This window comes from Marmota marmota, unplaced genomic scaffold (genome assembly GCF_001458135.2).
Source record: "Marmota marmota marmota unplaced genomic scaffold, marMar, whole genome shotgun sequence".
Taxonomy (NCBI): Eukaryota; Metazoa; Chordata; class Mammalia; order Rodentia; family Sciuridae; genus Marmota; species Marmota marmota.
In genome coordinates, this window is record NW_026000026.1 from 87,267,611 (window position 1) to 87,279,366 (window position 11,756).

At 37.4% G+C, this 11,756-nt stretch overlaps 1 pseudogene; it reads left to right on the plus strand.

The window, feature by feature from the left end:
* The first annotated feature begins 4,214 nt into the window (after positions 1 to 4,214).
* On the plus strand, positions 4,215 to 4,991 carry LOC107135789 (annotated as a pseudogene).
* The last annotated feature ends 6,765 nt before the right edge of the window (positions 4,992 to 11,756 follow it).

An 11,756-nucleotide genomic window follows, 5' to 3' on the forward strand; every position in this document is an offset into this window, starting at 1 on the left:
TTATTTTATTTTTATGTGGTGCTGAGGATCGAACCCAGTGCCTCATGCATGGTAGGTGAGTGCTCTACCTCTGAGCCACAACCCCAGCCCCTGTAAATGGGATTTAAATTGAGAATAAGAAGGGCCAAGCTTCAGTCTCTGTTGTACATGTGTGGTGGGCCTATCTGCAGGTGCGCTATGAGCAGGGTGTGGCAGGGCTAATAGTTTAAAATTGTTTGATGTGGTTTCTTTAGTTTCTCTAAGCACTTGACCTTGGCCTTACTCTTCCTGAGGTGTCAAAAATATACACTTGGGAACTCAGGTAAAATCAATTTTTAACATTCAAAAATATGATTTTGAAGTAAGTCAATAGTTTTGAAGACTAAGGCATTGCTTTCAGAAGATACTTTCTGAATTCCCTTATCTTCTTACTTTAGCATATGAAAATCCATACTTAATGAGCCAGACCACAGATAATTTCTTAATGGAGGGCCAGATGGGAAGATGACAACTGTTTTCCAGGCCCAGAGAGTCTGGAGGAACCAGGAGAGATTGGGAGAGAGAATCCAATAGATGTGTGCCCCAAGATGAGTTATTAAAATGATGTCTTGCCTACCTGCCCCTTCTGAGGCTTATTTGAAGATTGGGGAGGTTGCCAAAAGCTGACACTTCATTAGAAGTGAAGCCACAGCAAGTAAACATGGTGCTACAGCAAATTTGTACTGAAAGAAATTCTGAAGGCCATCTCTTTGGAGCTATCCTTGGTTTTGGTAACAATGATAATTCAGAAGGACACAATTCCAATTGTCATAATCCTGAAATATCAAAGTTCCTAAAGCCTAAAAATGGAAAAATCACAATCCCCAAAGATTAAAAATCCAAATTTTGAAATCCTGAAAGTAAAAATCCTGAAAATGGCAATTCCCCTAAAGAGTAGTGGGGCATAGAAAGCCGAATTCTGGGGAAGGAATTAACCACATGAAATGGCAACAACAAAAACTTGTATTTAAAAGTGTGCCAGGCTGGGGATGTAGCTCTGTAGTAAAGTGCTTGCCTAGCATATGTGAGGCCCTGGGTTTGGTCTATTGCACCACAAGGGCATATGCATATATTTGCATTGATATTTCTCCAGCTGATGAAATTACAGCAGGTTTCAATGAATTAAAGCCACATTGCCTGAAGAAGCCAACAAACTTATTGACTGGTTAAAAAAATAATTATGTGCATGGTAAGATAAGAAGACACTTAACACAAGGATATTGCTGTTCAATCTCTAATAGTTTCTGTCAAGTTTGTGGTGCATATGTGATTGTGAGATAGATTTCCCAGTAACCAAAACAAAGTGGAAGCATGGCACAGAAAATGAGAAGATTTAATAGGGAATGCTTATGTTGGCTTATATTGAATCATACAAGAATTTCAAAAAGAGCAGTACATGTTGAAAATGAATGTGAAAGTATTCTTTGAAGAGAGCAATACCCTAAAAGAAAAAGAAAAAAATCAGCTTTTCAATGATTGTGAATCTGGCCATCTCTTAGACATGGCTTCTGTTTGGTTTCTTGTGATCCATCCATCTGATACACTTTCTCATGTTGGATTTTCTTTTATTTTTCTTTCCTCACTAAGTTTTCAGCATTATTTTTCTACAACATGCCATGCTATTTCATCTTCATATCATTTCCAATACTGGAGGTGTAAATTGTGTAAAGATTTTTAGAAAGTTCTAATTCATTTTATTGTAAATTTATTTTTGCATTATCACTAGGCACAGTGGTGGTTGCCTGTAATCCCAGCAACTCAGGAGACTGAGGGAGGAGGATTGCAAGTTTGAGGACAGCCTCTTCAACTTAGTGAGACCCTATCTCAAAATAAAAATGAAAAGGGCTGGTGATGTACCTCAGTGGAAAGAGCCCCTGGGTTCAAAACCCAGCACCAAAGAAAAAACAAAAAGTGCATTATCACAACATTGACTTTGTATGTAAGCATTGTATGTGTGTACATAAAAACATTGAAACCTAAATAAATGGAGAGATGTCCTTTTTACATCTGCATTTAAGAAAGATAAAATTTCTCTAGATCTTAGCTCTTTGGAGCTCTTAGCCTATGCAGTTGAGACCCATTGTAATTTTTGATTGATCTTGGAAGACTTTAGGTTGCCTGTCATGGTATTTCAGATAACTGCAATTATTAAGTTGGTTGCACATAATTACCAACCTTAGTGATATTCTTTCACACTTTTTGCCTTTTGAAATATTTCTTTATGAATATGAATCATCTGCTCACAACTGTTAAAAATCACACTATTGTTTGCACATCTGAATATTTACACTGACAAATGAATGCAAGTTATATCTTCTAAATAATGTTTTAAAATTATTTTTTCCAAAATTCTATTTCTGGAATTTTCGATTTTGATCTTTCAGGATTTCAGTATTTAGAATTATGGCCTTCAGGATTATGTGTGTGGGAATTATGGCTCAAATTCCTTTAGTTCCTACAGAGCAAAGCAGGACTGGGAAGTAGCTTAGTGTGGATGGTGGAGATTGTCAGATAGTGTTACTGGGGTGGAGATCGGGTGCCTCGGTGATAACCGATGTAAAGCTGACAACTCAAGCTGGGGCTGGATGGGACCTGGCAAACATAAGAGGGGTCTAGAACACTAGGCTCATTTAAGCTGAGAGACCAGCTGGCCAGACCCACCAGTTACAGATAAATGGCATTGGGGCTGGAAGCATCCAGATGGTGAGGTCATTTTACCAGACACAGGGGAGGCCTCAAACCAGAAGAATCTGACTCATCTCATCTGCCCCAGGGTCAGCAAACCTTTCAACCAGTTCCCTATTCTGCAGAAAAGAAGAGAGAGGTTATCTCAGAGAGTAGCATTTTTATTCACTATTACTTAAAGAAGGATGTAGTTTATATGATCCAATTACTTATTAACTATGGCAGGACACTTAGTAGATGCTTTCCCAGCCAACATTGGGGTGCTAGAGAAGAGGGACATAGACAAAAGAAATAAAACACCTTTTCTTCATGTGCCTGAGTTGTACTTTTAAAATCATACACACAAATACACACATTCAGTTAAGACTATCATACTGGATATAAAGTTGGTCCTATCAAAAGTTCTTTTGTTGCTAAAGGTAAGAAATCCACTACTGCTAACTCAGGAAAACAGAGAAAGGGATAATTTAAGGATTCCAAAAGGTAATCTCATGGGTATACAAAAACAAGAGGAAAAGGAGAGACAGGCCAAGGTGAAGTAGAATTGGAAATTTAAAGACCCAAATTGACACTTATCACTTCTCATGTCACATGGTCTTTGTCATTTCGGGTTCTTTTTACTTATTAAGCTTGTACAACATGGTACCACACCCAAATCTTCATTAAAGTTATATATTTAGGGCTGTGGTTGTGGCTCAGTGGTAGAGTATGTGTGAGGCACTGGGTTCGATCCTTAGCACCATATAAAAGTAAATAAATAAATAAAATAGAGATATTGTGTCCATCTACAACTAAAAATATATATATATTTAAAAAAATAGACCATACATTTAGAAGTCCTTTATCAGTTGACAACTTCCCTCTGGATATTCTAGTTCAAATTCCCTCGAGATACTTTTTACATGAATTAATTAGAAATGTATCATAGATCTAAAGATGAAATATAAAACTATAAAACTTTTAGAAGAAACCATAGAATAAAATTTTTTAGATCTTGGGTTAGGGAAAGCATTCTTAGATACGAACCCAGAAGCACAATCTCTAAAAACAATCGATAAATTGGGATTTCTTATTTAAATGAAATATTAATTTTTAATTATTTTCCTCTACAAAAGACATAAGAGAATGAAATGACAAGCCACACACTGGGGGGAAATATCTGCAAAATGAATACCAATAAAAACTTGTGTCCAGAATATGTAAAACTATTCTCAAGACTCTAAGGGCTGAGAATGTGGCTTATGATAGAGCACTTTCCTAGCATGTGTGAGGCCCTAGGTTCAATCCCCAGCACTGGAAAAAAAAAAAGACATAAGACTATATTATAATAATTGAAAAACCCAATTAAAATGTGGACAAAAATTTGAAAATACCAAACAATATATGTGATGGCAAATAAACACATGGAAAGAAACTTAGTACCTTTAGTTATTAGGGAAATGTTAAACAAAACCATGAAAAGTTAGCATTACACTCCTATCAGAATGACTTTTAAAAAACAAAAACAAATGTGTGGCTTCGAGGAGAATGGAGACCAAACCTGTGATAACCTGTCTCAAAACCCTCCTCATCATCTACTCCTTCGTCTTCTGGATCACTGGGGTGATCCTGTTGGCTGTTGGAGTCTGGGGAAAACTTACTCTGGGCACCTATATCTCCCTTATTGCCGAGAACTCCACAAATGCTCCCTATGTGCTCATCGGAACTGGCACCACTATTGTCGTCTTTGGCCTGTTTGGATGCTTTGCTACATGCCGTGGTAGCCCATGGATGCTGAAGCTGTATGCCATGTTCCTGTTCCTGGTGTTCCTAGCTGAGCTCGTTGCTGGCATTTCAGGGTTGTGTTTCGTCATGAGATCAAGGACACCTTCCTGAGGACTTACACGGATGCTATGTAGAACTACAATGACAATGATGAGAGGAGCCGGCCGTGGACCATGTGCAGCGCAGTCTGAGCTGCTGTGGTGTGCAGAACTACACCAACTGGAGCACCAGCCCCTACTTCCTGGAGCATAGCATCCCCTCTAGTTGCTGCATGAACGAAACTGACTGTAACCCCCAGGATCTCCACAATCTGACTGTGGCCGCCACCAAAGTTAACCAGAAGGGTTGTTATGATCTGGTGACCGGTTTCATGGAGACGAACATGGGGATCATCGCTGGAGTGGCATTTGGAATTGCATTCTCCCAGTTGATTGGCATGTTGCTGGCCTGCTGTCTGTCCCGGTTCATCACGGCCAATCAATATGAGATGGTGTAAGAAGTCTTTCAAGAGCGATGGAATAAGAGACCTGTTTTAAAAAGGAACTGCAGCAATCTCTGAAAGACTTCCAAAGAATGTTAGAGCACAGTACATAATACACCTGCCCCGCTCCTGCTACCTCCTACCCCAAATCCTGCCCACCCATGCCGCAGTCCGGCTGCAGCAAAATAACTGGGGGTGACGAGCAACTTGTGTAGATTGATACAGCAGGAGAGGGAGTCGTTTATTGTAGGACAACAGAGGTATTTATACATTCCACACAGCTTATCTAATTAACATAAACTAGATACAGCAGTCAACCAATAAGGAATCTCCACACTTAATGGCTCGCTGGCATTACTTCACAAACCACTCCCTCTGGCAAAATGCCAGGCGCCATCCAGACTTGTTTACAGACTCTAACATTCCACCCCCTGAGTGCAACTGACACTCCTAGCCAGTCTCTCTCATCTTTCCACCGGCATCATGTGTAGTGTCCATCTTGTGAAGCCCTGTTGTGCCACAGAGTGTAGCCAGGCCCCCTGCGGCTAGTCCTAGTGATTCCTGCCCTGAGGTCCCATGCGTGCCAGCTCCTTCACGTGTACTTGGTCCACCTGCAGCTCATCGTAGGTCACTGGTTATCACACCATCACTGGCCCCTTGGAGTCCTGCATGTAGTATGGGAAACTCCTGTTAGCCCCTGACCTTGGTGGATAAATGCCACATACCTTTATGTAGATAAGCAGATGCTAGTTATCTGTTCTTTTGACTTAATCTCATTTGGTTTGGTTTTCCCTTTACTAAAATGCTTTCCTACCTTCTTTAAGCTGCCTAGGACAGGTAAAGAGACACACTAGTAATTGTTCCTACAGAGAAGAAAGCAAGTGTCATGCATGAGGATATGGTCTTGGAGCGTTAGGTAGCCTCCTTGCTCGTTATTGTTCCATACCTGGGTATGTAGAGACAGTTTAGTGCGCCTATGCCTCTCAGTTGAAACCTGTATAATCCTGTTACAATGCTGTTGTTGCTTCCTGTGAAGGCAATGATATTACTTTTGTTTTCCCCCAATGAATTGCTGTTGTGTTATTTTACTTCTTCTTCCTGTATTTTTCCTGTGTTTTTTTCTTGCATTGACATTACAGACTTTGAGGACCTCATCAGATCAATTGAAAAATGAGTGTGAAGGGGGAATAAAAGTCAAAATATTTTTAAAAGATCTTTAAAAATAATGCCTCTGTCTAGCATGCCAACACGAATGCATTGATATTGTGAACATTTGTGATATATGTATTAATAAATAGAACAATTACAAAAAACAAAAACAAAAACAAAAAAACTGGCAAAGGTGCCTGACAATGAAAACTTATATACATAGCTGGTGAGGATACAAAATGGCATGGCTACTTTGGAAAACAGTTTGTTGATTTCTTACAAAGTTTAATACATACTTCCCATATGAAGCTGAAATTTTACTTCTTCCCAATGGAATGACTAATAAAACCTCTGTTTATAGCAAATTTTATAGCAGCTTTGTTCATAATTTCCTTAAACTGGAAAAATCCCAAATGTCCCTTAACTGGGAATGGAAAAACAAATTGTGGTAATCTAGTACAATGAAATACTACTTAGAAATAAAAAGGAATTAACTATTGACACATGTAACAAAATGAATTAATNATAGATAGATATAGATATATAGATAGATATAGATATATACACACATTATATATGCATTATATACACATGTATATATGTATGTATATATTACATATACACATATATGTACATATATATGTATATAGATATTTGAATATATGTATTTAATCTCCAAGATGCCAAGGCACTCTCTAGTTAAGGGGTAAAACTAAAACACACAGGAAAACACAGAGGCATTCCTATTTTCTGCTTAATATGTTTCATACAGTCGCCCGCCAAGGCTAGTAAAGTTTATTACATTAAGTATTTAAAAACATCCTATTGAAAGAATAAACCTTTGAAGTATTAAGATCTATAAATCTTCGAAATGTGCAAACGTGCCTCAGGTACTTTTTACCTTGTTGGTACAAAGCAAAAATGCTACATTTTATTATTATTTATGGTGCTGGAATAGCTTCCTTGATTTTTATAATCAAGTATCTTTGTGCAATTGCTGAGCATCTTGAAAACACTTCAAAATCAACATAACTATAAATTTGGTACAAGCATCAAAGCTGCAGTAATTAAGCCCAGAGCTGCTAGCTGATATTTAGGGATATCAAGTCACATTTTCCACAGTATGAAAAATTGTCCAGGCATGGGTTTACCACATAAAAATGGGCAAATCAATGTTATATCAGGAAACACAACAAACATGTTCCCTGGCTACTCCTCCTGGGTGAAGGGCAACATAACTAATGTCATTAGGCTTAAACTCTCCCTTCCAGAAATTTTACTTCTGAGCTAAGACTGAGGCCAGAGGTAATTTTTTTTTTTGTCTGTGTGTGTATGTGTATGTTGATTGTCGGAGTGCAGCTGAGAAGTTGGGGAACAGCCCAATCTCCTTTTATGCGTCCCTTTTAATGGCAAATATTAGTACAATCTCATACATTATTTTCTGATGAGCAAATGCAGTAATCATACATGAGGCTCTTTAGAAGAAAAATAAGGAGATTTCAGTAATCTCTTCTTGTCAGACCTTGCATAACATAAACATATCAGTGGAAGATTAAGGGCCAATTCATGAAAATAGAATAGAATCTTGAGGTGATTCAGGGAGAAGAAAACACAGCCATTGTTTGTAAATGAAGGTTAATGATATACTTGCACTAGTTGCAATTTTGTAGCAAGCGTATTTTGATGAATTAAACCAAGGCTGTATCATGATTTGTGACCCGTATATAAGAGTCAAAGTGAAGTATTTGTCTGTATTTTATTGTCAGCAAAAGAGTTTGCCATTATTAGTGTTCCTTACATCACTACACGTTTTATATATATATATCCATACACACTTGTATATAATATAGATATTTCCCCATAGTAGTTCCCCTGGAGACTATGATAACATTAACTAGCCACAAAATGATTAAAGAGAAAGAGATAGCTTATCAGTTGCCCACACATGTCAATAGGGGATGAGGGGGAAGACTAAAAATTTTTAAATTTAGATTTATTTACATTAAAAAATGTTCACAGAAGTTTTCACATCTCACCTCAAAAGACTGTACAATATCACTGCTGACAGTACATTTACCCAGAGACTGACTTTGTGCTAACAAATATGCTGTTCAGGTTGTCAGCAAAACTAAAATGAATGAGCTTAGCACAATTCAAATGGATCTTTGGCATATCATCAATCAATTAAGTTCTCCCTGGCATTCTTAGGTTCATATCAAAGTATACAATATAACATCATCCATTTTATTTAGCATTCTTTGTGTGCAGTCCCATAAAACATCCTCTACAGTTTTTCTTATTCTTTCCCTTCTCGACTAGAGTAACTCTAACAGTGGTAAAGCAAAAGTTGAAGAGATGTGACCAAGGGTTGTTCCTACAGCTTTCTTTGTCTTGGGGTTAAAGGTCTCTAAAACAACCAAATTCAAAGATAAAGAGCCTGAAAAGCAGTGAGATACAAAGGTGGGAAAATGTGAGGGAGGGAGTAAACATCCCAGAAAACTCACTTCAGTGATTCAGTCAGAGTCAACCTCAATATAATGCGCATAGAGAAATGTGGTGGGGGTGCCTCTAAAAACAGTTCCAAATACTGGAAGGTCATTCTGAAAAAAATAGAGTGGTTTCCATTTACCCATCAGGGATACATTCCAAGTCATGGCCCATAGTATTGAACCCTTATACTGTGAATTTTCTTATATATGTACATATCTCCTGATAAAGTTTAATTTATAAATTAGGCATAGTAAGAGATTAAAAACAACCAATAATAAAATAGAATGATTATAATAATCTATTCTGTAATAAAAGGGAATACCGGTTTCTCTTTCAAAATTTCTTGTACTGTACTCATCCACCTTTTTGTGATGAGTGAGATGATATGAAGCACTTGATGGTTTCTCTTTGGCATATCACTACTCTTGTACTTTGGGGCCATTATTAAGCAAAATAAGGGTTCCTTGAACACAAGCACTGTGATATGATAATCAAGAAGGATACTGGGTGATTAACAAGTGAATAGCATATAGAGTGGATACATTGGACAAAGGGGTGATCCATATCCAGGCAGCATGGAGCAATGGTAAGAAATTTCACTGTGCTATTAGAAGTGGTGTGTAATTTAAAACTAGCTGTTGATTTAAAAGGTACATAATGCTAATAAAAACCAGTTTTATGACCCTTTTAACATTTTTTATTTATTCTAATAGCATATGCATATTTAATATAGACATATGTCTACATTATTTAGAACTCCTATAGCATGGAAAACAAAAGAGCAGGTAAGGAGGGATTACTATAATTCCAAAATAGATTCTTATTCATCTCTTATTTGTGTTACCTTAGTTTGAATGCACTAAATGCAAATTTCATTCAAAATGAAATTGATCCTGTTTTTGAAATTACAGAAGTAGCCACTCTTGCCATGTATAACTCTATTTAGTATTAAACAACCCTGGGCTTACCTGTACCAGCAGGATAAAAACTTTTAATTCAGAGAGTTGGAAGGAAGCATAACAAATGGATGGTGTGATTATTATAGCTTATGGCTCTAGAGGAATGGAAAAAGAACTTCTAATTTTTTTTTTTATGTAAAAGATTTTAAGGGTGAATTCCCAGTAGCTGCTATTCTTTCTCTTATAGTCACATACCCTTCGGGGTGGGAGTGGGAAGCACAGATAATTGCAAAGTTGTCCATGAATCCATGATATTCTTTTATTTTTTTTGGGGGGGGGGTCGGGTACCAGTGATTTAACTCAGGGACACTTGACCACTGAGCCACATCCCTAGCCCTATTTTGTATTTTATTAGAGTCAGGGTCTCACTGAATTGCTTAGCACCTCACTAAATTGCTGAGGCTGGCTTTGAACTCACGATCCACCTGCCTCTGCCTCCTAAACCTCTGGGATTACAGTACAGGCGTGTGCCATTGTGCCTAGCCGAATCCATGCTATTCTTGTGTTATCCATGTGAAGAATGATGTAGACATATGTCTATATTAAGTATGCATATGCTATTAGAAGAAATTAAAAATGTGTTAGGGGTCATAAAACTGGTTTTTATTAGCATTATGTACCTTTTAAATCAATAGGTAGTAGAACACAGAGGGGTTCATTTACATTTTTTTGATGTTAAATATGGCTCTTTAGATTTCCAAGTTATCCATAACTTCTCCAAACTGGAAATAATTCAATTTCCTCAAGAGGAGAATGGATAAAAAGAATCAGGTCATATAGTGGAAAATTGCACAGGAATAACAATGAACAAACTACTAACACACACAACAATGTGGATGAATCTCACAATCAAAATGTTAAGTCAAAACATGGCTGGGAGTGGGGGAAGAAACATGAAAGAATATATGGTATGATTCAGTTTAAATGGTGTTAAAAACAGGTAAAACTAATTGAGGGCCATAGAAGTCAGAACAATGGTCACTCTCGGAAAGGATTGTGGGTACTGACTGGAAGGGACATGAGAGAAACTTTAAGGGTATTGGAGTTTTACATTTTGATAGATATTTGATAGATATGGTACATATTTAGCTGTATACTTACAATGAATAAGTACTTGCTCTATATGCTTTATTATGACTGTTTAAAAACTTGTCAACAAATTTACTTACTCTGCCCCATCAAGAGGTGAAAACTATCACCTGACCTTAATTCTGGGGTAGACTTACAGCTCACTTGTACAAAACAGAATGCATAGGAAATGAAGCTATGTGATTTCTGAGGCCAAGTTATAAAAGGAAATCAGCTTCTGTTTTGTTAGTTGATTGCTTGCTTTGGAGTCTTGAGCCATAACTGAAAAAGTTATAGCCATTCTATAAAGAAGCACAGGTCACATAGGAAGGCCATAGGTAGGTATTATGGTCCAAAGATCAGCCACACTAAGCCTCTGAATTATCCATATTCTGGCTTCCAATGTCACAGAAAATATCTCCATATGATTCCAGTCCCTCGCTCATTTGAGTCTTCCAAGCTGATGTCTTAGACAACTGGGAGCAGAGATAAACCAGCCTAGCTGTGTCCTGACTCACCGAATCTATGAGAATATTAAAATGGCTCTTTTATATCACTAGGTATTGGTGTCCTATGTTATGTAGTAATAACAATGTGAATTGAATTTTTTAACAGAATAAAAAAAATAAAGTGAATAAACTTAAGAAATTTGTGAACCTGTGTCAGTCAGCATTCTTTGTTTGAAAGCAACAAGAAACAACCTAACTTAAGCAAAATGAAATTTGTTGGCAGAGTATGAGGCTGGAAGGTTGTACAGGAATTAACAATCATCTTTTGGGGACTTGGGTGGCAGAACCGATAAACGGTTTCTTCAAGACTCAGTCACATCTGTGAAAGATTTTAATTTTAAGGAAAGCGATCAGTCAACTCCAGAATGGGTCATATCCCAATCCCTCACGTAGTGCAAGACATGAGTAGTGCAAGCCAGTGATTTGCAGCTTCAGCAAGGCCAGCATGCAATGAGAAGTGGGTAAGTACCCCAGAAAAAAAGCAGGAGCCTTCATTTACAAATGGAGAAATAGATATGGGGCTTTCAAAAATCCAGGTGATATGAAAGCAGCAAGTTCAAGGAGTTTCTCAGACTTTCTCTAGAGGCTTGTGACTTCATGTCCTAAAACTAAGTCTATTACAATGTGAATATT